Raw genomic sequence first — 27,977 nt, 5'->3', positions numbered from 1 at the left:
TACATCAATGGATGTCTAAAACTACTGGAAAAGTTTGTGCTCTGTACAAAGTATGGGCTTCAGGGAGGAGAAACAGTTTATAATCTAATTAGAATTCTGGCTACATGGTTATAAGGGGGCAAACAGAGCTTGATGATTACAGACAAAGCTGAAGGCCCAACATCTCACCATTTCCCATTTATTTTTAGACTCAGATGTATATAAGGCAAAAAGCTAGATCAGGGTAGGCAACTGTTTGCGGTAAAGGGGCTAGATGTTCCACAATGACGTTATTGCTGAATTTCTGGGTTGCTGAGCTCCCAGAGGTGGATGTGCAGAGCTGGGCTTCCACCCAGATTGCCGCATGCTGGACAGGGAATGGCACAGCCATACTTCCTGTGCTGCAGCAGAGAGAATCTGCAAGCCTGGGGAAGTGGCTCTATCATTCCCTGTCTGGTACGCCTCTCAAGCACAGGTGTGCACAGGCTATACGACCTTGGGTGGTGGGCAGGATTCGGCATGTGGGCCATAGGTTGACAAGCCCTGAGGCACGTGAACAGTATTTAAGATATCACGGGACAAAAAAGTGTCATCTACAGCTCTTGCCAGTCAGAATTATTCACTTTAGGATCCTTACAGAATGAAAAACCATTCACTTCAGGGGGAAAAGAATGAGAAAATTGGAACATTTTCTAATTGACTTTTGATATATGCCACTATGTGATACATGAGTGCAGAACTACCTCATTCTCCCCCCCTCCCCGTGCCATTATATGTTAATAATCAAATGGCTCATCAGCAGAAGCAGCTACTATGTGGCAATTTGCTTTAAAAATTTAATGTAGTTTTTGGGAATTGGGATCCTGGAGTGTGTCATTCTACTTCATGTTTAATAAATGCTGTTAAAAAGCTCTAAAATGTGTGTTCATAATATAGCTGGCTTGAAATTTACGACTTAAAAAAGCACTAGGAAAGATAAGAGGCATAGCGATGTGGGTCTGGAAAATGACAAGGGAAATGCAATGGGCTAAAGCAGTGGTTCCCAAACTCACAGGTCTGTGCCACCCTTTGAACCCACAGGGGCACTGTGCAGCAGCTTCGTCCTGGCTTGCTGAACTGACATCACACAGTATCTTGTGCCAATAGTGCAAGATGTTAGTCCAGCAAGCCAGGAAGAAGAGGCCACGCAGCGCCCCTATGACTGAAGGAGTTGTGGTCTGAGCAAGGGCCACACAAACACCTGGGATAAGGGATTCTTGAAGCTTTATTATGCAAACACAATTAGTCCAGTCAGGTTTAGTGTGCCCCACACTTCTGTCTCAGCGACAATCAAAGTCATGCGCAACAGCAGATCAAGCATCTTTCCTCCAATTCTAATTAACATGAGTCAAATTTTATACTACTACAACCATTCTTCTGAACAGTTTTGTCATCCAACTGAGTGTTACCTTGGAACTTGTCTTTTAAAACAACAAGCAAGAATACTAACAACTGAAACTGCTCAAGTGCTACAGCCACCAGATCCTGGAAGAAGTTTCCACTTTAAAAGAAGCTCCATACAAGGGCCGCTTTTTACATTGCATTTGACTGTAGTCCCAATATCTATACAGTCTATAGAATATATATGCATCACATCAGAAAGAAGAGCACGCGTGTTCTCTATTCACTGCCTTTCCCTTTAGCATACGCGAGAATAACAAGCAAGGAAGGACTGGGTCTCCTATCACTTATTTAAAGGAAAAACACAGTCATTTATATATGTTCACCTTGTATCCGACGCAAATAACAGCATTATTAACATGCATGTATTTTGGATGTACAATATAATATGCATGTATTTTGTACCAGAACCAGAATACAAGTGGTTTATGCACATTCCATACATTTATACAGTTTTCTTCCAGGTGCATTTTCTAAAACACCAAGTAGCAAGTTTTAACAAGGGAATGGCTGGGGGGGGGGGGGGAGAACAGAAGAAAAAAAGGCTACATAATTCTTTCCCTTCTGGTTGGTTTATTCTGCTTTTTAAAAAAAAGCAATCACAGATTTTTTCCCCCCTAGTGGGGGGATGAGGACAGGAAGAAAGAGGTATCCAGCTCCAGGTACTGAATTATTTCAGTAACACACACACACACACACACACACACACAGAGAGAGAGAGAGAGAAAGAGAGAGAGCGAGAGAGAGAATGAACACAGTTTTTGACCCTTAGTCAAAGAAAAAAAAGAACACCTTAAAACCTGTGGCTGTTAAGAACAGTATATTTAGACTGCCTTCCTATGTCTAGGCTTGGAAGGATTGGTTGTTGCCTCTTTCTTCGCCAGAGACCACATCTGAAAAACATGAGGGCCATCAAGATCTACAAACGCAAGACAAAGACAGTGCTCCATAGACAGTTATTATTTCCATGGCTTATTTTGGAGAATCCTTGGCTTATTTTGACATTGTCGCTGTACTAATGACTTACAATTCGGTTATTTGTATCCTGATGCAAGTCATGGAGTGTTCTCACTCACTCATTTCCACAACTGTAAGCACGTGACAGATGTTGAAATGCAACCTTAGATACTGACATCACAATAATCCATTAAAGGGAGAATAACAAAAAAAAAATCAGTCCGCACCACCACTGTACATGCCATAAACCGCAAACAACAAATAGTTGCATTTTAATGAATCAGCACATGTGATCATTCCCACTCAATCTGTGCATTTTTTAAAGAGCTACCTCAGATACCTTGCAACATTCTCCATTCATTGAAAAGAAGGATCAGCAAACATTCCATTTATTACAAGAGATGCTCTCCTGCCATTTGGTTACCGGGCACAGCCATGTCCCTAGGAAGCAACTGAGAATAAAGTGGAGGGCATGTTCAGCTCCCAGCATTCCCTCTGCTGGCCATTAGAGATAAAGGTGGTGTCGATGGTGGCCAAGAAACAGAGACAAGCCGCCCACAATCCTCGAGTCTTACACTACAGCCCAAGAAGAGGATGGAGCCAGTGTAGATTCCATGGAGGTGGCCAGCTGGGGAGGCAGCAGATGAGCATATGGTACCTCCCGCCAACACATCACCACCTCCAATTTGCTGCTTGACACAAAGTTCTCAACTCACGGACAGGTTCCCCTGTTGGGGGTATACTGGTTAATGCATATTCAGGACTGTATGCCACTGTCTGTAGTCCTTAACCTTAACTTATTCCACTTATGGGAGAAAATTCCCCTTTAAGTGAAGAAGGTTATGGATGTAAGTACAGTTCCCATTAGCCCTCTATTTACACTATTTCTTATGGAATTCTGCTTTATTGTTGTTTTGTTACAAGCCCAAGATTTCAGATCCTTAAACTTGAATTATAAGGGGGAGAGACCCCATACCTCTTCTTCATAATGAAACACACCTAACTGCTTTGAGTATTTGCATTAATACACAAGACAATTTAAAATATTGCTGTGGCAGAGAAGTGAGTGAAGCAGGCAGGGGTTGGGGGAAATTCTCCCTGTTATTCTAATTAATGACAGCACTATCACTGACAGTATTGTTACAAATAATTCTGTCCCTTTAAGAGCTTGGAGGGTGTGGGAAGGAGAAAGAACATGCAGGCTCAGCAATGGCAAAATCAAAATATCAGGGACATCCCTTTAAGAGCTCAGAGGAGTAAAAAGATATGCAGGCAGGACTACAGAAGTTAAGTGCTTTGTGGTAAGCAAGAGTAGGGAATTTTTTCATTTAGCTCAATGGTTCCCAACCTTTATAAGCCCATGGACCAATGAGGAAAAAAATGGAATCATCATGGACCGCATGCAGCCCCTCCACCCCACTGCAGACCAAAAATACAATTAAATTTGCAGTGATCAGAGTGATTATTTAGAGAGAAGATTTGTGGGTTTTTTTGTTGCCAGCTGAGGGCAGTACGTTCTCTACCTCTCTGGAAGTCCTTGGGGGGGGGGGGGAGTTGCATGGCAAGATACTGGAAATGACTGAAGGCAATCTTTTTCCCTAGATCTCGTGGACCACTTCTCAGGGTCTCATGGATCACCTGTGGTTCATGGACCCCAGGCTGGGAATCAATGGTCCACTACTTCAAAAAGTCAAGGACTTAAATGTAGGGAAAGGCATAATAAAGACCCTGTGTAAGAATTGTGAACATTATAACAGGTAAGTTTTAAACCACTGTAAATGTATTAGCACCGGGATATAGAAACGTAAACACGAGTAAACGTGTCAGAGTGAATTTGGATGGTGCTTTGCACCTTTAGAGAGAATTTTAGATAGGACAGCTTTTCCTAGCAACTATTAAAATTCCATGTTCACACAAACATCTCTCTTTATATTGAATCTGGCAATGTATGTATGTATTAAATGAATATATGGCAATGTATGTATGTATTAAACAGTAATAAATACACGTGCTGGGATGCAAGCAGTCTGCCTTAGCTGTCAAAATTATAGAAGCCCCTGAAATAAGATCTCAGATGGGTTAAAGAGTACAATGGAGAGGACCAGTCAGAGTAAGACCCAAGTACTGACAAACTACAGTACAGTACAGGTCCAATCTTGTTATACATGGATTTTTTATACATGGATTTGACTCAACAAGAATGGCCACTGCAAATGAGAAAGAATCTGCTGATCCCTGGAGAAGGGGAAAAATGCACCCCTTTAAAATGCTTTTCTTACTGTTGTAGAGATTTTTATCTCAACATGATGAGAAGGGCCCTTTAAATTAAAGGAAAACAGTCCTTTACAATGGTCAGAGAGAGGGCAGTCAGCTGACAATCCATCAATCATTCTCTCTCCATGGGACCCATCCCATCCCCCTGAAAGAAAATCCTTTCTCAGCACCTGGAGAGAACATAAGAACAGCCCCACTGGATCAGGTCATAGGCCCATCTAGTCCAGCTTCCTGTATCTCACAGCGGCCCACCAAATGCCCCAGGAAGCACACCAGATAACAAGGGACCTCATCCTGGTGCCCTCCCTTGCATCTGGCATTCTGACATAACCCATTTCTAAAATCAGGAGGTTGCGCATACACATCATGGCTTGTACCCCATAATGGATTTTTCCTCCAGAAACCTGTCCAATCCCCTTTTAAAGGCATCTAGGCTAGACGCCAGCACCACATCCTGTGGCAAGGAGTTCCACAGACCGACCACACGCTGAGTAAAAAAATATTTTCTTTTGTCTGTCCTAACCTGCCCAATACTCAATTTTAGTGGATGTCCCCTGGTTCTGGTATTATGTGAGAGTGTAAAGAGCATCTCCCTATCCACTCTGTCCATCCCCTGCATAATTTTGTATGTCTCAATCATGTCCCCCCTCAGGCGTCTCTTTTCTAGGCTGAAGAGCCCAAATGCCGTAGCCTTTCCTCATAAGGAAGGTACCCCAGCCCCGTAATCATTTTAGTTGCTCTCTTTTGCACCTTTTCCATTTCCACTATGTCTTTTTTGAGATGCGGCGACCAGAACTGGACACAATACTCCAGGTGTGGCCTTACCATCGATTTGTACAATGGCATTATAATACTAGCCGTTTTGTTCTCAATACCCTTCCTAATGATCCCAAGCATAGAATTGGCCTTCTTCACTGCTGCAGCACATTGGGTCGATACTTTCATCGACCTGTCCACCACCACCCCAAGATCTCTCTCCCGATCTGTCACAGACAGCTCAGAACCCATCAGCCTATATCTAAAGTTTTGATTTTTTGCCCCAATGTGCATGACTTTACACTTACTGACATTGAAGCGCATCTGCCATTTTGCTGCCCATTCTGCCAGTCTGGAGAGATCCTTCTGGAGCTCCTCACAATCACTTCTGGTCTTCACCACTCTGAAAAGCTTGGTGTCGTCTGCAAACTTAGCCACTTTACTGCTCAACCCTGTCTCCAGGTCATTTATGAAGAGGTTGAAAAGCACCGGTCCCAGGACAGATCCTTGGGGCACACCGCTTTTCACCTCTCTCCATTGTGAAAATTGCCCATTGACACCCACTCTCTGCTTCCTGGCCTCCAACCAGTTCTCAATCCACGAGAGGACCTGTCCTCTAATTCCCTGACTGTGGAGTTTTTTCAGTAGCCTTTGGTGAGGGACCGTGTCAAACGCCTTCTGAAAGTCCAGATATATAATGTCCACGGGTTCTCCCACATCCACATGCCTGTTGACCTTTTCAAAGAATTCTAAAAGGTTTACGAGGCAAGACTTATCCTTACAGAAGCCATGCTGATTCTCCCTCAGCAAGGCCTGTTCATCTATGTGTTTTGAGATCCTATCTTTGATGAGGCATTCCACCATCTTACCCGGTATGGATGTTAGGCTGACCGGCCTATAGTTTCCCGGGTCCCCCCTCTTTCCCTTTTTAAAAATAGGCGTGACATTTGCTATCCTCCAATCTTCTGGCACCGTGGCCGATTTGAGGGACAAGTTGCATACCTTAGTCAAGAGATCTGCAACTTCATTCTTCAATTCCTTAATAACTCTTGGGTGGATGCCATCAGGGCCTGGTGACTTATTGATCTTTAATTTATCAATGAGGTCTGAAACATCTTCTCTTTTAACCTCTATCTGACTTAACTCCTCGGTCAGGAGGGGCCGTTCGGGCAGTGGTATCTGCCCGAGGTCTTCTGCAGTGAAGACAGATGCAAAGAACTCATTTAATTTCTCTGCCATCTCTAAGTCTCCTTTTATCTCCCCTTTCCCTCCCTCACCATCCAGAGGGCCAACCGCTTCTCTGGCGGGTTTCCTGCTTCTAACATATTTGAAGAAGCTTTTATTATTCCCCTTAATGTTGCTGGCCATGCGTTCCTCATAGTCTCGCTTGGCCTCCCGTATCACCTTCTTACATTTCTTTTGCCACAGTTTATGTTCCTTTTTACTTTCCTCATTAGGGAAAGACTTCCATTTACGGAAGGAAGCTTCCTTGCCCTTTACAGCCTCTCTAACTTGGCTCGTTAGCCATGCGGGCACTCTCCTGGATTTAGTGGAACCCTTCTTTCTTTGTGGTATACACCTCTGCTGGGCCTCTATTACTGTTGTTTTAAGCAGCGTCCATGCACTCTGGAGAGATTGGACTCTTTTTACCCTCCCTTTCAACCTCCTAACCAGCCTCCTCATTTGGGGGAAGTCTGCCCTTCGGAAGTCAAGGGTTTTTGTTAGAGATTTGCCTGGTATTCTTCCCCCAACGTGCATGTCAAAACGGATCGCAGCATGATCACTGTTCCCCAATGGCTCAGTAACGTTTACATCTCTAACCAGGTCCTGCATACCGCACAATATTAAATCCAGAGTCACCTGTCCTCTGGTGGGCTCCGTGACTAGCTGCTCTAAGCCACAGTCATTTAGCATGTCAAGAAATCCTGTTTCCTTATCATGACCAGAACACAAATTGACCCAGTCAATATGAGGATAATTGAAGTCCCCCATGATTACAACCCTGTCCCTCCTTGTCACCTCCCTGATCTGTTTCCTCATTTCAAGGTCCCCATCTGAGAGACTGATTGTTGAACTGTCATCTTAATGACTCTATCTTAACATCACAAAGGAGGGCAAGGCTGTTTTTAAATCACTAGAGCAAAGGCACTTTGTTTTTTAAATTGATTTGCTATAGTTCGATTTTTGCCATCCATGGTGAGTTCTGAGACTCAACCTGTACATACTTTTGAAATATTTCAGACAGCAGGTGTGAGGTTATTGGATCTGAAGCATCATCTTTAGACTCAGTCCAGATCAGTGATGTAGCTAGAGGTGGTGCAAAGCACTAGGTTTTGCAGGGAGCCTCACCACAGTGTGCAAGGGGGCCCCTCCCTTTCAGAGCCATTCCAGGCAGTGGGAGTAAAATAGAGGCATTAGCCTCTATTTTGTTCCCACTCCCTGGAATGGCTCTGAAGGGGAGGAGAGGGCCCCCTTGCATGCTGCGGTGAGGCTTCCTACAAACTTAGTGCTTTGCACCCCCTCTAGCTATGCCACTGGTCCAAATACCACTCAATTTCTTCCCCAGCACATCCTTTTAAAAAGAAAAAAATTGGAAGTAGAAGCCAAATTAAATGTATCTTGCCCTCCCCCAACTCCTCAAATTTCCCAAAAAGTTTTCCAAAAATTGGAATGTTTTTCCATTCCAATTGCACCAAAACTTGAAAAAGCAGCACTTTTGCCTCATTTGCAAAATGAGGCTTTGAGTAAGGGACATTTATAGCTTTGAGTATATTCTTGAAACTGGCACCTTCAGAGCACAGAGCTGCTCAGCTCTAGAAAATCACGGGAAGAGGAACTGCAGACCTCTGTCGCTATCGCATAACCAATGGAGTCTCTAATTTTTCCAACAGACCAAAAATACAAGTGTCTGTGGAGTAAGCAGCTTTGTTGCTTTGCACTGAAAACTGGAGTTGCAAACATATGGGTACCTCAAATCTCTGTGGGTGCCTGCCCCATCCTAGCAATTATACTGCTATCAAGCAATCACGCACCACAGTAAATTACAGGACACACTACACTGGCACTTGTCCTTGCCTGACTGTTTGATTTCAAGACTATGAGGAAAGCACATTAGAATGTAGGCAGAAGTTGCAGGCTCACCGCCGACAGGAGCCTGCAGCTTCCCTTGAAACTTGCTGTTAATTGCATGTGTCTAAATCCTCTGGAATACTGCAATGCTTGCTTGCCTTTAATTTCTGGCCAAACAAGCAGCACTAGGAACTTCCTGGCAGGAGAGAACAATAAGCAATCACAAAGTTTTATCACAACTAAAAGAAACTGACATGGAATTTAACAGTATTCAGATAGTGCTGCTCTCTTGCTTCCGTTCAAGGGCTATATGGTGCAATTTGGCTGTGCTCAACCCATTCATGAAAAGAAAACCCATTCATTTGGCAGGTAGCTGCTCCAAGACTTACACAAGTTCCAGGCAATATTTCAAACTCCCTCTTCCAGTTCAATCTGCCAGAAGATACCAAAATTGTTTTTAATGGACTATTGTAACACACTCTGCTTGGGACCGCCTCTGAAGCCTGTTTGAAATTTCAAGAGCAAGGTTTAGAATGTGGACGAGACTTAATTATCATGCCAGATTTCAAATTTTCCAGCTGCATTGGCTGCCAATGTGTTTCTGGGAACAATTCAAAAGTGCCGGTTAAGTCCTAAACAACTTAGACCACCTTCTCTCACCTGAATCTACCGTTCCTACAAGATCTTTTAAAGAAGCCCTCCTGCAAGGTTCCTCTGCCACTAGAGCATTTACAGTAGTGGCCCTTGAGTTATAAAATACCCTACCCTTGGAGGTGTGGGTGGCCCACTGTCTCTGTCTGGGTTCCATCACCCATTGAAAGATCTAGCATTTTAGTCAGACTTCACTGAACTCAATTTTGCCCCCTTAAAATTTATCTGTAGGTTTAATTATTAGCTGCAATAGTTTTGTTATTGCACGGATTAAAAAAATGCAAGCCACTCTAAACACTTGCTGACAAGGGTGGGGCAGAAATGTTTACAATATAAATTCTTCCTAACAGATGCAGTAAAACTAAGACGCTGGCAATTATTTCCATCTGAAGGGATTTAAACTCAAGTCAAAATTTCACAAATAAAATTTATGCTTTGGCTCTCTGAGAGGCATCCTCCAAAATTTAACAAAATCACCATCTCGCCAACCAAACTCCTTGTCTACAAATGGAAAATGGAAAATCTTCCTTTGAATAATAGCCACAATGGTTGCTATTTCCCCTTAGAGTTTAAGTTTGCTTCTCATTACCACACTCAAACAATACTTGAGTCAAAGAAATGTTCTCTCGCACTGAAGGTGCAGTTTGAAGATCTGATGCACAGTTTTTGCTCTTCACCATGGCAAAAAAAAAAAAAAGGCATTTGTTCAATGTACAGCTTTGCTTCTCTTTCAGTTTCTGGCACGTCAACACATTGGGCTGAATCTCAGAAATATGAACAATCCCTGCGCAATTACGCTGCATACTGGGGAGAAAGCGCTATATGAATGATAAATACTGTTTCTGCATTGTAAATGTAAATCTGGTAGTTGGCGGTTCATGTGAAAAGTAGAAAAGGAATCAGTCTGATATGACCCAATGACAGAGGTGGAAGCGAACAATTTCCTTACCAGACGCATTCTGAATTGCCTGAAGAGCAAGAGAGATGGAATGGCTGACTCAATGTTGTTCACACTTCGGGAAAACAATTTCAGAATAATATTTTAGGATAAATGCCGTCTGTCTGCCAACTATTCTCCAACATCTGTCACGTTCGTGAGAATATGTAAATTATGTTCAAAAAGCATCTAAAATATGCAGATTTCTAACGTGATGTCGAGTAACTTGCTCACTTCTGTTACTGACTATGCATTTTAAAATACAACGCAAAAGGAGGGAGTAAAGCAGAGATGCAATCTGAAGAGTGGCAACTTCAACAGAGTAGGAAAGCAGACTCAGGTCCACTGCTGACAGAATTTCACGTACAACAATAATTTATAGCATAATAATAATGAACAGAGGTAACTCAAGTTATAACTCCCCCCTAAAATTATGCAAGTTAGTTAATGAAACATATACCAGCAACTGTTAACATGCGCGAAAGGGAGTTGCCCTTAAATACAACTTGGAAACTTCAGCTGATGAAAACTGCTGTCACATGTTGCAGGAGGATGTGAGATGGTGCAAACATGCACAGCCCACTTATGCCAACCAGGCTGGCTGGAAAATTTGCTTCCCGTTTCAGTTCAATGCTTACCTTCAAAGATCTTCACAATCCTGGTTCCAAATATCTCAAAGAGTGCCTCTCCTTATGTTTCCCGCATTCCAACTTCAAGATCCTCCCCACTGAGGTCTGGTATTCCCCCTATTGGTCTTCCAGAAGTGCATAGAGCAGCCATTTTCAGCCACTGTGCCGTGGCACACTGTGGCAAGTGGTCCACAGGTGTACCACAGGAATTTGGGGAAAGGTCATTCATTAGTAGGACCAATGGGGGATGTGAGTCTCACACTGGCAGCATGGTGTGCCTTCTCAATAGTCAAAAACTTGATGGTGTGCCCTGACAATTTTAGTCCCTTGTCTGGGTACCATGAGATGAAAAAGGATGAAAATAGCTGGCATAGAGCATACCTGTTCTGTGAACTTGAGTTCATGCGCTAGTTTGCTTCTTTTAAGTTTTGCTTGTTTTACTGAATGTTTTACTCTGCCCTTCCCTTTTTTATTACTTTTGTTTGTTATACGTAACCTAGTGTAGGAAAAATGGCCAAACAGTAGTTAAAAGAAAGCCATTATAATCCACACCCCTACATTGGCATCCTTAGTGGTCTAAAACCTGCTTGAAAGAGCGCGAGTACGTAGCAATGATAGCAAAGACCCCTGAGAGGGTTGCTAAGTTCCATGACCAAAACTAATTTTTGTGCTTGTACTGTATGTGCAATCACACCGTTATGAAATACTCACAATCCTGCCAACAGCAACCTTACCCTCAAGACTCTGCATGCTCTTCAATGCCCTGCTACCGTTTCCCGTTTGAAGATCCTAGAGAGTCCTACTTCTGCACTCACAAGCAAATCCACACAAACCTTTGAAGACTCAGAACATAGTCATGTAAATCACTGTGTCAGAGCACCCAACCACAGCACTGAATTATTTCTTCAAGATTTGAACAAGGAAAAATAGCTTCCAATATCCATGACCAGGACTCTGCTTCAGTCATTTTCCCTCAGTACACAGGTGACACTAAAAGGGCTAATCCATGCAACTGTGGATGCTTCCAACCCAACCAGATGGACTACTTCACATGCTTGCATTCAGTTACCAGTCACATTGAACTTTCCATTTTTCCTTTGTGCCACCAAAACTCCTCAGGGGAGGGCAGACAGTGTGGTCAGATGAAGGTAGTGCTTCTGGATCCTTCACCCCCTCCCACCCACACACACCCCATCTCCTACCTACAGTCTATTCTTTACTGCAGCCATTTTCAACCACTGTGCCGTGGCACACTGGTGTGCCGCAAATGCTCTGCAGATAAGCCATGGGAGTTTGAGGGTCACTGGGAGATGTGAGCTCCCCACCAACAGTCTTCTGTCAATTGTCAAAAGACTGATGGTGTGCCTTGACAATTTTAGTACCTGGTCAGTGTGCTGTGAGACGACAAATGTTGAAAATCGCTGCTTTAGAGGCAAGGAAAAGTCTAAGTGGGAGTCCAAAAAAGCATCTTCAGCCAGAACTGTGGCTATTCCATATTTGTGACTCTACTGCCAAGCAAGGTATATGTCTTTCTGAGAATCCTTTTTGGGTTCATGTCCTTGACAGGTGTGGAAAAAGGCTTAAAAAGGCACAATCAACATTCAAAACACTTAGGAGGGCTGCACATGCCTCTAGAGGTCACGAAAGGCAATATTCCCAGGATATGCAAAGTTCTGTACACTTCCTGCTGCTCCAAGTAACACAAATCTTCACGCCCTTGTTTTTGCCAGAGTACCAAAGTCCTTACAATATTCAAATTATTTGAAAATATTCATTCTGGAGACGTCGATAAACAAATATTCTGGATACAGAATTTAGATTTAGGGGGAATCCAGGGAAACCCATGCAATGAAAGCACAGATCTTTGGCTACCACAGAGAAGTCTTGCAGTGCGCGGTTTCTGAGCACTAACCATTTCAAAGAGAGTGCAACACTCTGGTTCTCTCTAACAAGGTGAGATGCAGATTAGGAAATGAAGCAGCTACACATTTCAGATTGATGCTCACAATGCCCAGAATTGTGTTAAAACACTTAGTTAAAATTGTAACTGCAACTAAATAAAAGGAATAAGCAAAGTTGTATTAACAAACCACCAATGAAATCCAAAGCTGCTGAAGCATTACTGATAAGAGCAGCTTCAACAGAATGTTTAGCATATGATTGTTTCCTGTTTTCCTCAAGTAATTGTCTGTACACCTGAATGTGCTCCTACATCTCTGGTCAGGAGGCAACTGTATATTAATTTAGAGAAACGAAAAAGCCTGACTCTCCAATTTAATTTAAAACATGGTTGGGGTGCGAGGAGTGATCCCATAGTCCTAAATTAAACAAGGGACAAACAAAAAGGCACCTAATTCAGGACTTGATAAGTCCCAGATGCCAAGTCACCCTGGCACCCAGAGATTTCATCATGGTATTTAGTATTTTTGACAATTATTCACAACTTTTCAAGTTACTTTAATAGTAAAACACGATCACCAAATGTACCACTTGACTGCTGATCTCAGCAGCAAATCAAAAATAAAATTTCTTTGTTTAGCAACATTTGTGATCAAGTGTAGCATAGTGTATGATTAGTAGATATTCTGTAAACATACGGCACAAAGACCAGAGCACGGTCACTGGTTTGCATGCCGTTCTGTAAGTAAATGCATTGTCAGCACACGTGACGAACAACCTTTTACAGTCTCATCAGTGTGCTCTGTGTGCTTGAAGTATTAATTTTTATTATGAAACTTATACCATTTCCTGATGGCATGTGAGATTGCCAGCCCCCCCTAAACCAATGTTGAAAACTGAAATCCCTCAAAGCTACAAAATGTTTCTGGCTCCTAGATCCAAAACAAATTTGCCAAGCCTTGACCTAGCTAGCAAGATGCCCCCTGCCAATACAGAGAGCTCCTGGTGGTTTGAAAAATCATAGGGGCATGAACTTCTAAAACTATAATTGCAACACATCTTGCTGTGCTTGTGCTTTGGGTGCCCTTGTCACACTGGTAGATACTACCATGCACATTTGGACTTTGGAGTTTAGTCCAAAGTTGCACTCCTGTTCATTTCAACAGAATCCCCTCCCATTGTAAGCAACACAACTGAGTCCTATGGCAATTTTGCTCTCTGCTGAATTTTGGGTGCTTCTAGCCACAGGCACAATTAATGCATGAGACTAGATCTTGTCAGAAGTGAACTAGTGATGATAATACAAAGTTCCACTCACTTTCACCAGAGACATCATATGATGAGTGTGACAACTGCACCAGAAAGGCAAAGCTGCAGCTATGAATCTGTGGGCACTATTCTATGCATGCCTACTCAGAAGTAAGCCCCATTAGAGTCAATGGGGCTTACTCCCAGGGAAATGTAGACAGGATTGCAGCCTGTATTGTGTTTACAGGTTTGGGTGTTTTGGTGCCCTCACTATTTTAACCAACCATCAGGAGATCTCTGAACTGCAAGGAAAAATACACTACCAAAGAGTAACAAGGTATTTTTCTTGGTCCCTTTCTAATATAGAAACAGGTTCATAGAACCCACCTTTACCAAGGATTACCCATCAAGATCATAGGTATGTGGTATGGTGCTGCAGATGACACCCAACTGGACATCTCTGCCATCCCCAGCTGAACAGGCTGTGAATGCTCTGAATTGATGCCAGGAAGCAGCTGAAGGCCTGGTGGCGAGCAAGTTACAATTAAATCTGGATAAGATGGAGGTTCTCCATAAGATACAGGGTTGGTGAAGTGTTCTTGATAGGGGTGCACTCAAGTAACCAAGTTCTACTGAGTTTGATTGGTCTGAACCCATGCACAGCCTTAAGCCTGAGCGGTTAAACTGAGATTGGTTTTTAAAACCAGTCCTTTGGGAAACCTTATTTTCCCCCCAAATAGAACAATTTAGAAAACGTTTGGACTGGCAGATGCCATCTCACACATTCCCTTGCTTGTGTAAGAATGAAGGCCTCCCAGGCTTTGCATACTGCAACATATTTGTAAATACAGGCAGGCGCCCATATCCGTGGATGCTGTATCCATGGTTTCAATTATCCAGATGCAGGGGGCCCTGGCAGCCTAGATGCTTGGAAAAAAACTAGATCAACAGAAAGTGGTTGACATCTGCTTTCTCTTAACCTCGATCTAGTTTTTTTTTTTTTGCAGCATCCAGGCTACCAGAAGACAATCTGAATGTCACTATAAGCTTGAATGCTTATAGCAACCCTGTTAACCCATTTCTGCCCAGCCTACAGCTGTACACATTTGATCCTGTTGCAATGTTGGGCAGAAATGACTTAAAGAAGACCATTTTCACTGGAGTAAATCTCAAAAACATGTTAATGCGGGAGGGGGGGCATGGAGGCAAGCGTCCCCTGTATCCATGGTTTCCGTATCCATAGGGGTTCACAGAATAGATCCCCTGTGGATATGGGGACATACCTGGATCTAAAAATGAATACCTCTCATCAGAGCTATTGCACATGTGAGGATTTAAATGACTGCTCACCTGATAGACACTCATACAATTAACAGATTAAAGACATCTTACTCAGGTAACAACTCTATTGTATAGTAATGGCTGTTGTATGCATTCTCCATAACCTTATGTGCTAAGCCTTAGACACTTAAGAAGTGCAATGTAAATACACTATCATTTTCAGCAAAATACTGGCAAAAGCTTCAAGACAGGAGCCAGTGTTTACTCTGCTTCCCTGCTCTTCCAGTTCCCTCCACCTAATCACCCGAAATGTCATATGGCAGCTACTCCACGCCAGAAATAACAGCTCAGCGTATTCTGCTTGGGAAGGACTGCACAAGGCTTAGGAGAGGCCACCAAGACAGTTGTAGTTGCTGCAAAAAGGAGTGGTGTTAACAGCTCAATTTACATTGATCTTATACATACACCCATCTGGTTCTTACAACCCTCGTGCTGCAGCGCAGAGAAACTGATGACCTTAAACAAATGAGAAACTGACTCCACTGGGTATTTTTCCTCTTGAAGTTAGAGAGATGCAAAGCAAAGGGAAATTTCTCTTTTGTTAACTGACATCTCCCAAGGGATCTCCTTTGGACCTTATGAGAAACAGCATTCCTGACCTGAATTTTTGACAGGGCCTGTGAGGCAGCCACAGTTTTGCGATCACTTTATTTCCATTAAGTTGCATATAAGGACCTGCTGCCAATTTTGTTTCCTCGGATCCAGGTGGACCTTGAGTCATGCTGAAATGCAGAACAATGCAGTAGTATTTAGGGAAGTCACTGAAAGCTGTGCCCCAAATACTGCAAGTGCCAAGACCGCAAACCTTACTCAGTTAGGTTGCTTGCATCTTACGAAGTCAGTTACCTGTACACAGGAAGGCAACCCAACTCAATCCGACCCAACATTTACATTGATTTCAGCTCTTAATTATTGTTCTTGTACAGTCAAGTCACATTATCAGGCTTCGTCCTCTAACTCTTACAAAGCTAGGCTTGCCTTTAAAAGGGTAGGGAATCACTATATTTCATACAATTAATAAAGTAAAATATCTAAAGATATTATGGGTGACAGCCTTCCTATGGAGACAGCCAATTATATTATATTTCCAAATTGTTATACATCATGGCAGATGTCTGAGGTTGCTGCACCTGGACTGAAAGAGAACTCCTGCTAGGTTTTTATATACAGAACACCCATCTCAGAAAATTACACTCTCCTATTGACCCGGGGGCATGAGTGTGCTTCTAACTTCCCTTGGTGAGCAAGTCTTCATACTGTAGTGTAGCCCAAAAGTGATTAAGTGAGAACCAGCAAAGCAGTCATTCTAAAATCCATCCCCATCTTACTACCTGCCTCCCTCCACCCAAATCTTCAGGGTCCAATTAGCCTGAAGGATTTCGTTATCTGATTACACTGATATGTTGGTCAGGTTCAGACAGGGTAGGAAAACCTTTATTTTTATCAAGTTATTAAACACTTCCATCAGAATAGACAGTCTCCGCTAGTCACTTTTCCATAAAACTTAATTGCCTGGTGATTAAATATTTCATTACTAGGCAATTAGCACTTAAAAGGTTTAAGTGCCAAGCACCCTGCTGCATTCCAGACCTACCCAAGGAGGTAGGGAAGGGGCCATCTCTTGGGCAGCAAAGGAGATCAGGTCTGATACACAAGCACCTGTCAGATGCTATGTTGTACAGAGGAATTGTACGAGGATGCAAGCTGATCACCCATGAAGTTGGGCATTCATACAAAAAACAGTAAGCTGCCGGGGGAGTTGGGGGCACACAAGGGAGGAATGGACAATAGGGACACTGGAACCCTTTGAGAGGTTGGGGGCCCAATCTTATCCAATTTTCCAGTGCTGGCACAGCCATGCCAATGGGGCGTGCACTGCAACCTGTGGTGGGGAGGCAGACACAGAGGCCTCCTCAAGGTATGGGAACATTTGTCCTCTTACCTTGGGGCTGCATTGTGGTTACACTGGTGCTAGAAACTTGGATAGGATTGGGCCCTAAGTCATTAAAAGTTATGCTCCTGCCAAAATCCCTTGCCTTGAATATCATCCAGAGTGTTGCTGATGCAACATATCTTCCCCAAACCCCTCCTGAAGTTCCCTGTGTCACTACCCTGCAAAAAAGCTGTTGCTGAGCATTGGGGGACTTTCAGTAGCATGTAGGATGCAGCGCAAGGAGGTTGAATACCCAGAAACCATATGAAGAACTGCTGGTGGGGGAAGATGACTTGTGCTGGCCCACTTATGTCGGTGGAAGGATACTGCCCCTCATTTCCTTATCTGAGCAGGAACCCGCAAAACTTTTTAATGTGAAATTCCACAGCAATAATGGTGGAACAGATATGCTAAAAAGTGTGATACTAAGTAAGTTGTGGAGAAACCACAGAATCCACTGGATTCCAGAATAAGCAATTGACAGAATCAGCTGAAAAGAACACTGGAGAGCATATGTCATTTGTTCAGGAGTCCTTCATAAGGTGGTGCCAGGCAAAAACTGACCACTAGCTTGGATGGGTCTGAAAGGGAATTGGGCAAATTCACAGAAGACTATCAACGGCTGCATGATGATGATGCAGCCATCATGATTGTTGCAGGCTACCTCCAGAGGCTCTAAATACCAGGAACAAGGGAGGAATGGCGGGAGTACGCCTCTTATTCTGGTTTGGCACTTGCGTGAACCATTTCAAAATTTCACTTACGGGTTCTTTAGCAAAACGCCCAAGAACCTGCTACAGCATACTTTACTGAGCACTGTATTAAAGAAAGGCAATACAGACAACAAAAACAGCACAATTTTATTACGTGTGGGATTTCTCCCCAACCACTATGAGAGAGCATTCCAACACATGCATATTTTAGTGATAAGTTATCGCACATTGTGGAAGAATGTCTAGCATTTATTCATCAAAATGTGAATACAAAAGAAAGACGACAATTCCATGTTGAGCTATTTCGGACATTAAAATTTTAGGCACGTGCAAAAACAATTTGGTTTCATTATACATTTTTCTATCCACAGAAGCAAAGCTATTTACAAGGGAAGGGATGATTTCCACCTATTTCTTCTCCCCCTGTAGTCCCCGGCCCAGCCTGAAGATGTGTTCCTCAGGGCTGAAGGGGACCCCCTGAGAATAGATATTTAGGGAATGTAGGGAGCTGCAGAGGGAAGGAGAGCTCAGCAAAAAGTGCCTCCCCCCCTCATGCACACAAATTTTTTCCATAAGCAGAATGTAACATTTGGATGCAGAGGTCCACAATGCCACTTGCGATGGCAAAATTTTCCATCACCCTCCAAGCAGGTCTAATGAGAAGCCCAGTTTTCCTCTTAAACATGAAGCTGGCAAGGGAGACAGACTGTCCCTGCAATTGTACTGCAAGAGTCTCCGAGTGCCCCAGAAAGGCCATGTAACACAAGGAAGGCCACCACTCCTTCCTCCTGCTTCAAGCTGGAGTGGAAGTTAGTATGTCTTCTTTTGGTGCGGGGGGGGGGGGGAGAGATGCAGGGCATGGTGCAATAGGCTCCAAGCCTGCAATTTACAACAATCTTTAGCTGGAGTTCATGAGGAGTCACAGACTTAAGATGACCAGCCCCAGCAGCTGTCAAGACAGAGATCTCAGACTGCAAGCAGGGCTTTTCAATTTTTTTCCCCCCGTTCAAGTACCCTCCTTGCAGGTGTCCTCACTGACACCGGAGACAGGAGTGGGAAGCTTGCCCCACAGTTGCAGCTTCACTCTGCACCCTCCTTCAAACGGTGCATCTTCTGACGGACCAGGCCGTTTTCCAGGTGCATCTTCTCACTGACGTACAACCATTGCGAAGGGATGGTTCCAGTGAGGCAGTGCCATTGCATCAGCACAGCCCTGTGGGGCACATCACCTGCCATGATGCAGAGTACCAATGGCTGAACAATGCTGTGCTACAGGTATTAGAACTGGCTGTTCCCCATTTTGAAAAACTCCTAGAACAGGGGTGACCAAACCATACCTTGTGAGCCACGTGCGGCTCTTTGACATACGATGCGTGACTCTCGGAAATATGTTAGCTGAGCTCCTTTTTGCATCACGATACATACAACAGGTAAATAAGATATTTTCAAGCTTTATATTTATAAGGCATGAACTGAGAGTTCACTGGATATATACATGAGTTCATGGTAAATAAATATATTTAATAATTTAAATGCTTTTTAAATATTGTGGCACTCAAACACCTGAAGTTTATCTTATGTGGCTCTTCCATTAAGTTTGGCCACCCCTATACAGAACCTAGAAGCTACTCAATTCTGTCTGCAGCATGAAACACAGCACGGCAAAAAGGAGAAGACAAGAGAACAGTCTTTATACTGCAGAGTTCCCAAGAACTCAAAAGGCTGCTGTTGCTGCTGTGACATTTATCTGGTCCCAGTAAGAATGTCATTTTTCTGGTCCCAGTAAAGGTACTGGGAGTTTTTAATTTTTCCCCCCAAACAGACCTACAAAGCTACCTATGATTAAAATAAAATAAATGCACAAACATTTTAATCAGAGAATGACCAAACCCTTCATCTCTCTCCTGCAGATCAGCACAACAGCGGCATGCAGTGCAAGTTAGGTTAACAACTTCACTGTGGAATCCTAACAGGACATTAGGCTGGCACAAGTCCCTTGTGCTGGCCTCCTGGTATTGCAAAAGGCACTTCTGTACCACTGGGAGAGCTGGCAGGCTGGCACATGGAGGTGATCTAGCCTCGTTGCACCTGCACAAGATGAGTTCGTGCTGGCAGTGTGCTGCTGGCACAGGGATCTGGCGAGGGTGGGGGAGAGTTTCAGAGGCTTTCAGGGGCAAGGGGACAGTGGGTGGCAGGTAGGCTGGTTGGAGACTGGGTCTGGCAGGGGGCAGGGCCAGGATCCTACTACCCCCCCCCCCCAAGTGGCCCCAGTCTAATATCTGGCCGCTTGGATTTGCACCACCAATGTAGGTGGTGCAGATCCAAACTGCGCGATGGGGCAGTTACTACGTGACACAGGGTAACGGGAATGGATTCTCTTTACTCTGAGTTGTGCTACAACCCGGACCGACCCTGCTCTGGATGCAGCACAGGCCATTCAGCCTGCCTGCTCCGGGGCAGGTTAGAATTGAGCTGCCCATCTCTCAAAAGTACAGTCCTCAAGAAGCAAGCCACGCAATTTCATACACAAAGCTCCTCCTGTTGCAGCCACCAGCCTACCACTGCCTGGCTCCCTTTCTGAAAAACCTACTGCCTCTGCCACTTGCCGTATCCCAATGGGCAGCTGTACCCAGGCAAGCCAAGTAGCCATGAACAGCAACACACACCTTACAGTCAAACAACTCAACAGTCAAAGAGTGGAATCACATTATTCCCATGGCCTCCATATAGATGCTATTGTTAACCATGACCTCAAGCAGTTACCCTCTTACCTTTACAGTTACCCAGGAGAGAGAGCACATTTACATACTAAATGTAATACATTTGCCTGTTTCAATGATCACAACCACTGCTTCCCTCCACTCCTGGAATATCAGCAAAGGCACCATTTCAAGCAGAATATACAATATTCCACCTGCCAAATAAGATACAGTTGGCAGGCCAAATTCCCGACAAATTTATTATTAGCCTATATTTCTACTATGTGGTTCTCAAACCGGTAGTTTGTGACCCATCAGCCTGAGAGAACCCTTTCCCTTTAAGGGGCAGGGGCAAAGCGGCAATGCTATCTACAGGATCATGCCACTATGGGGGAAGGGGAGGCTGTTTTAAACTTAAACTCACCTGCTGCCAGGGTCCGGGGGTTGTGGGGAGCCCCAATGAGCCCTCTGAGCAGGCCTCCCCATGGCTTGTAGAACATAAAAAAGTTCACAACCTACTTCCAGGTTGCGATCGTGAAACCAGAAGTGAGTTGCAATCTTTTTTTTTTTTTTTTACATTCTACAAGTTGTGGGGAGCCCTACAAAAGCTCCACAGGGCTCCCACAACCCCCAGACCCCAGTAGCAGGAAAGTTTAGTTTAAAATAGTCTCCTCTTCCCCAGCAGTGGCACAATCCCTTCCACCCCACCCCTGTAAAGACTTACCCTGGTTCTCCAACTCCTAGAGAGTTTGAGAACCAGTGGTGTATCCTATTTGAAGCCTGATCCCAGGCACATTTATGCAAAAGTTAAGTCCACCAAGTTCAACTGAATATAATTTCAAGTATGCCTAGACTAAGGCCTTCAACCAATGCTCCTCCTTACCTCTAACCATGGCAAGGATCAGCTTCTCTGAAAACAGCAATCCTCACCAAAGCACATTAGGATGGCAGGACCTGTTTCAGTCCATGTTCTTCCCCAACATCCAAGAACAAAACATCCCAAGTTAAGGAGGCCCATAACATCTCTGTACTCTACACTGAGGTCACTTAGAGAAGCAGTACTCCCTGCACTTTAGTACTACATCACCTATTCAAGTTAAACCACATTCCAGAGACACAAGCAAGGCCTCGGCCATGCTTCAATCGTGGTAGCACAGTTGTGTGTCCCATTGGTGATATTACATCTTCGCTGGATGTCCTTGAATTGCTAAGCACCACAGCAGTTATTTTCCATGATCAAAAGGCAAAATCATGCCACAGCTGCTTACTCCAGTATTTATAGCCTAATGATCAGAGGAATTAACCATTCTGAAGTTGTATACTACTTGAGGGAGTAAAAGTACCTTCAAGATTTATAAGAATTAATCACTACTTAATGCTTTCCTTGCCACAGCCAGTATCTGCTCTATTTCTTAAGTCATTTATGGCATGATTTACCACACAAATAGTTTGTGAAAGCCCATTCTCAGCAGGGATCGGAGAGAGTGCAGAAATATGGCAAATATATTGCAACTTCACCTGCCGGGTGCAGACATATGTTGAAAATCTGCAGGTCACCTAGATAAATCTTTTACACTGTTCAGATGTTGCAGGTAACTTTTCCCAAGGTCAATGGAACTTTCTCATAGGCAAGTTTGCACAGGAATGTGTCTTTATCATGAAAGATTCAATCACTAGAGGTGCTTGTTTCTGGCAAGTAAGATAGGATTACAGCCTAAGTCTTACTGAACACAACTGGCTTACTTCTGAGTAAAGTAAATAACGCCATTTTCAAACACCTCGATCAACCATATCTTTATTGAGGAACCATTTGACAGCATGAAGGCAGGAATTGGGGACTATGCCATATCATCAGGGGGCACAAAACCCTACAAGAAACAGTTTACAAATTCTACAATCATGCAAATTAATTACCACTGCATTGTTTTCAGCCCTCCAACCTGCTTCCTGATAGAGCTGAAAAGCAGGACAGGGGAGACAACAGGAGGTCTGCAATCAAGACAAAGATAAGTAATCTCTATGAGGAGAGTTAGGTTGCAATTCTAACCTCACTTTCCTGGGGGTAAGATCCATTGAACACAATAGGACTTACTTCTGAGTAGACCTGGTTAGGATTGTGCCCTTAATTTGTGAACTGCGGATAGAGTTGGGGAATGCCTGTACAACCAGCTTTCTGACTCATATGCAGATTGACAATTGCTCTCCGTGTTTGGTTTTGATTTATTTGCACTTCTGTTAAACAATTCTTAACAAGTTAGAAAGGTGCAACAGAGAGGATGGGTAAAAGTCTCTCTTGTGGCCTTGCTCACATGGATGTGTCCTGATCATACAACCACAGAGCATGGATGGAAAACTACTGCAAAAGAGTTTAAGCCATCTAAGAAGTTAAAAACAACTCTATCCCTTAAGAAAAAAAAGTCATGCAGTTTCTAATTAGCCTAGCATGTAAATAGTGCTTTAATGCTTGCTAATAAGTAGTTTCTACCTACCGAGCACGTGATGATTGGTCCTCTCAGTGACACATTTCCATCGAAATGACACAAAATGTTTTAAATAGACAAGGGAGAGAGATCCAAAAGTGCACTAGCCCTGCTCAACTATGCCTCCACCCACACTGAGACATTTAACTCAAAGTGCCAACATATATTCCTCAAGCACTAACATGTCACTGGAAGACACAAGCGATGCTGCTTGCCACTGCCACACCACCATTGCCCATCATCACAAATTGACACACGTACACCATGTGTTGTGGACGCAGAGAATCAGGGATGACTAGTCACTCAAGTCATGACTACTCGATTCAACTTGTGTCAACTCAAGTCACGGACATCACTGACTCAGATCCGACTAGTAACTTGGGGCCAGTGACTCAGTAATGAGTCATGACTTGAACTGACTCAAGTGACGACTTCCTTTTCCACCACTTCCACATCATGCCAAAGACCTTGTGGGTGATCCAAAAGCCAGGATTCAGATCGATGGCAGTAGCAGGCATGGTAGAACGAGGGCAGGTTGGTTCCAGGAGATGGAGGGAAGGAAGAGGGCTTAAGGTGTGTTTTTTTCCAGCTTCATGAGGCTGAGGGAGGAAGCAGAAGAAGATGGGGCAACCAGGACATGGGGGAGGGGGCTCTCTTAGAGATCTAGGAATGGACAAATGGAAGGCCTGATTTTTTATCCAGGCGAGGGAGAGGAGCAGTCCAATGGACAGGGAGGAACAAATGCAAAGGAGGAAGGCAAAGGGGGGGAGGCATTTCCCTGCGATAGGAAGAGGAACACTTTATGACCTTGTGGCATTTTGCATTCCTGAAAGGCAGGTGCAAGACAATATCACTCTGCTGCTCTCCTGCACGTTCTCTTCCAGACCTGGAACTCCAACATACACCCCAGTAGCACCTCCTTTTCTTCTACAGAGTCACACCTGACTTTCTTCTCACAATGACTCTCAACGGAGTCAAATGACTCTAAGTGGCTCAGGTCGAGTCATAACAGCAGTTCGTTATGACTTGCGAGCTGAGTCGAGTCAGCGGGTCAGCAATTCAGGCGCAGTGGCTCCAGCACTTCCCTACAGAGAATACACACACAGTTTGAGCACTGTATGTGTTGCAATCCATTCACAAGAGTCACAAACAGTGTTGGGGGGAGAAGCTCGGTTTACAGAGAACTGTCCCAAAGTTATTATTAAGCCAGTGGTTGAAAGGCTGGCTATAGAAGTGCTGATGTGGCAGATCCCCCCCCCCCACATCCAGCTTCATTGTACATCCACATGCTGCTAGTTAGGTCAGGAAAGTTCTTTGCTTCATGTTCACAGGTCAAGCAGGACAGCTGATGCAGAACAAAAACGCAGTGCGCTGTAGAGCGTTTTGCTTGGGCCACACAGTGCTACAGCCCAACACTTCTATACTATAGTGCTTAAAATAACTCCTTTTGTTTTTTCTCTCTGAACCGCTGGAGAACTGTTGCATGCCATCAACAGACCCCTGACCTGTGAGAAGGTGACACACACTTTTCTATAACCCCCTAGGAAAGCAGAAGCAGCACACTTTGCATGGATGCCTGCAGGCAACAGAGTTTAATTCCTACACATTTCTAGGATGCTGGTAATCCATGTTTTTATGGATGTTAATGTTTTATGGATGTATAATGGATGTCCATGTTAATATGTTTTTATTTGTTTTAAATTATATTTTTAATCTGTTTTAACCTGTTGTAAGCCGCCTTGAGTCCCTTCGGGGAGAAAGGTGGGGTTAAAATAAAGTTGTTATTATTATTATTATTATTTAGAACCATCAATATCATCTCTCCAATTCAGTTCAGCCATGCTCATTTCCACGCATCAGAAAGAAGAAAGGAAGGTGCTTCTCTTTCCAATCTAAGATTGCTTTGTTTGTGTCACCGTTTCACAGATAGGAGAAAAAAAAAACCTGTTGCCCTCTATAACCATCTAGCAATCTTGATCAGAACCAAGCAAAATGACAGAGTCTTGTGCTGCACGTTTTTGAGTTATCCAATACTCATCTCATTGGATGTTAACATAACAGCTCAGCTCAAGGCGATGTCATTTCAGTTTATGAAAAGTAATGGATTTTGGCTATTTTCTAGGGACCTGTCCTGCTGCCTGAAAATGTTATAGTGATCTTTAGACTCCTAGTAAGAACATAAGAGCCCTGCTGGATCAGGCCAAAGGCCCATTAATTCCAGCCTTCTGTATCTCACAGTGGCCCACCAGATGTGTCGGGGAGCACCCAAGACAAAAAGAGACCTGCATCCTGGTGCCACTCCCTTGAATCTGGCATTCTGAGGTAGCCTACTTCTAAAAACAGGAGACTAGACATACCCATCATGGTTTGTAACCTGTAATGGAATTTTCCTCCAGAAATTTATTCAATACCATTTTAAAGGCATCTAGGCCAGATGCCATCACCACATTCTGTGGCAAGGGGTTCCACAGGCTAATTACATGTTGGGTAAAGAAATATCTTCTTTTGTCTGTCCTAACTGCCCCAGCAATTAATTTTAGAGGATGTTCCCTAGTTCTGGGGTTGTGTTAGAGTCCCCAGTCCTCAAGTAGTCACCCAGTCCTCAAATAACTCAGAAAGAAGTCTCAAAGAATCCTGGGTACTCATTTACTTTACTTCTGCACTCCCAAGGCCAAAGGGACTTCAGTCCTCTGCACATTCTTTCACATCTGCTCTGCTTACATTTTTGGATCATTTTTAACTTAGAAAAAAATTAAAGGAACTGAGAACACCCAAAGTTGAGCTCAACAATCATGCATCTATACCTGCTTCCCCCCTTGTAGTAGTCACTTATTTTGTTTTTAATACAAATTTAACATATTCAAATGTTAACCAATATGATGATTTTATATACTGTACTGATTTCATTCAAATTATAGGAGATGGTGGCAGCCACGGCTCAAAACTTGTGAGGTATCACTAAAACCATAAGCTACATTCCAGTACTGAGTAAACCTGTCACTTATGTAGAAGGGACACAAAATCCCTTCCTTCAATTTTACTGAAAACTTAACTATTTCAAACATTTCTCCAAAATTCATTCAGTTTTCTATGGCACATTTATAGACTTCCATCACTTCACCATCTCTATTTTCACTCCTGTTATGAAACTAAAAAGGATAAGGATAAGGAAATGGTTGCTAGCAAACTTAGGGTTTGTTAACAAACCCTAAATAGCCAAGTAAAATAATAACTGAAGAAACTCATTAGCCTGGATTACTCATATCCAGAGTTTTGGAATCGCCTCACAGTCCCACCGTAATGCCTGCCTGCCCACTTTTTCAAATACTGCTCAGATTATAATATATTCAATTCAACTTTTTAGGTATGATATACCACCTGCACATTCCATTATAATCATCTGCTTTTAGATTAGCAGGTACTGTACATCTGAGTCCATTTTAAAAATGCAGATCTATAAAACTTTTATTATTCTCCCTAAATCTCTTTCCAAGGTCTTCTCAAATTTCACCTTTTGTAAACTTCTTAAGCAAGTTAATACTAATACAGTAACTCTACTTTGGTTTATTTGTTTCAACATCACAAATTTAGTCAATAAGCAAAATATATTGACATTCACCCACCACTGAACATAATGCCTTGTATGGAAAAACAAAATACCAGAGGGTTGCACATTCTGCATTTTAAAACCCTGATAAGGATAATCGTGCAATAAATCATGCAATAAAATCACATTCTTGAAAGATCATATAACTCCCATTATTGCCTAGTTCTCCAGACAAATTAGAACACCTATTATTAAAAAAAAAAACACTCAGAATCATGAAAACCAGGATCTAAATTTAGTCCTTATTTCAGGTGCTAGCAATAATAACCCTTTGCTGCTACCTTAAATGCTCTCTCCCCCTTACAATCCCTCCCATGGTGATGTAACAGGATAAAACCACAATGGTGCACACCAATATTGCTTATCCCTGGCCAAAATTATCAACACCAATGCGGAGTCCTTTTTAACATCAGATTCCTATACTTTTCGTTTCTGCATATCTGATAGTGATTCTGATCTTTTTATCCACTGAAATGAAGATAGGGATTATTTTATGCATGTATTTAATATGTTTTAGTGGCATATATACTGGAATTTAAGAACAGAAGACTTAGTGTAGTCATAATTTTTACACATACATTCCTCCCTATCCACTGAGCAATACCTACTATAAAGCTGCTTCCTTTAACACTCTTTCATTATACACTTTTTGCCAAGTGAGTTTTACAGTATCATAAAAAATAAAAAGTTAAAATCCACAAACCACTCAAAAGTTTAGTGCAGAAAAATATAGCTCTCTGCGCTGTGCCTTCAGCCAATGGGAGCTGCATATTCTGGCTAGAATATCATGAGCCAATATCCTACGACTAGAACGGGGCAAATGAGAACAGTGTATTCTGGCTAGCATAGGGCCAATGGTTTGCTATAAGGAATGCTTCAGGAGAGAAAGCAGAAGGCAAGGTAATCTACCTTATCCTAGATGCCTTCTTCAACAAGGATGACTCTCAACCTGACCCAACCTCCTGAGAGTAGCTCCTCCTATCTTCTTCCATCACTGCCATGTAAGAGTGTCAGCAGGGCTGGCCAATTCTACAGCTGGCTCTGACAGTTCAGTGCTGTGAACATATCTACACTGTTACTGCTACCTCCTACAGCACTCTGTTTGCCAGGAACACATTCACAGTGTTAAGAGTGATTCCTACATTCTGTATGCATGCCATTGGGTCATCCTTTTCCAAACTGATTCACAGGGTGATGATTATTTTGATTACAAGCCATGTGTTAAGGTGCTCCTGCAGCTCCTGAAAATCTATTTCTGCGGATTATGGGAGAAGCAGATTTGGGAGGCTTGGAGGGGCAGCAAAGGCAAGGGGAAAGGGACTGTTTTTGCCTAATAGGGCTTATTTCACAAAGGGAAGGAGCACC

General features: G+C 43.2%; 1 protein-coding gene across 1 annotated transcript in view; it reads right to left on the bottom strand.

The window, feature by feature from the left end:
• BAHD1 (bromo adjacent homology domain containing 1) overlaps positions 1-27,977 on the bottom strand; it is a 61,210-nt gene that overhangs the window by 19,331 nt on the left and 13,902 nt on the right. The window lies entirely within an intron of this gene.

The sequence above is a fragment of the Tiliqua scincoides genome, chromosome 1 (genome assembly GCF_035046505.1).
Source record: "Tiliqua scincoides isolate rTilSci1 chromosome 1, rTilSci1.hap2, whole genome shotgun sequence".
NCBI classification, from domain to species: Eukaryota; Metazoa; Chordata; class Lepidosauria; order Squamata; family Scincidae; genus Tiliqua; species Tiliqua scincoides.
Note: the sequence above shows the minus strand (reverse complement) of the source record. Positions and strands in the feature narration are given on the sequence as shown.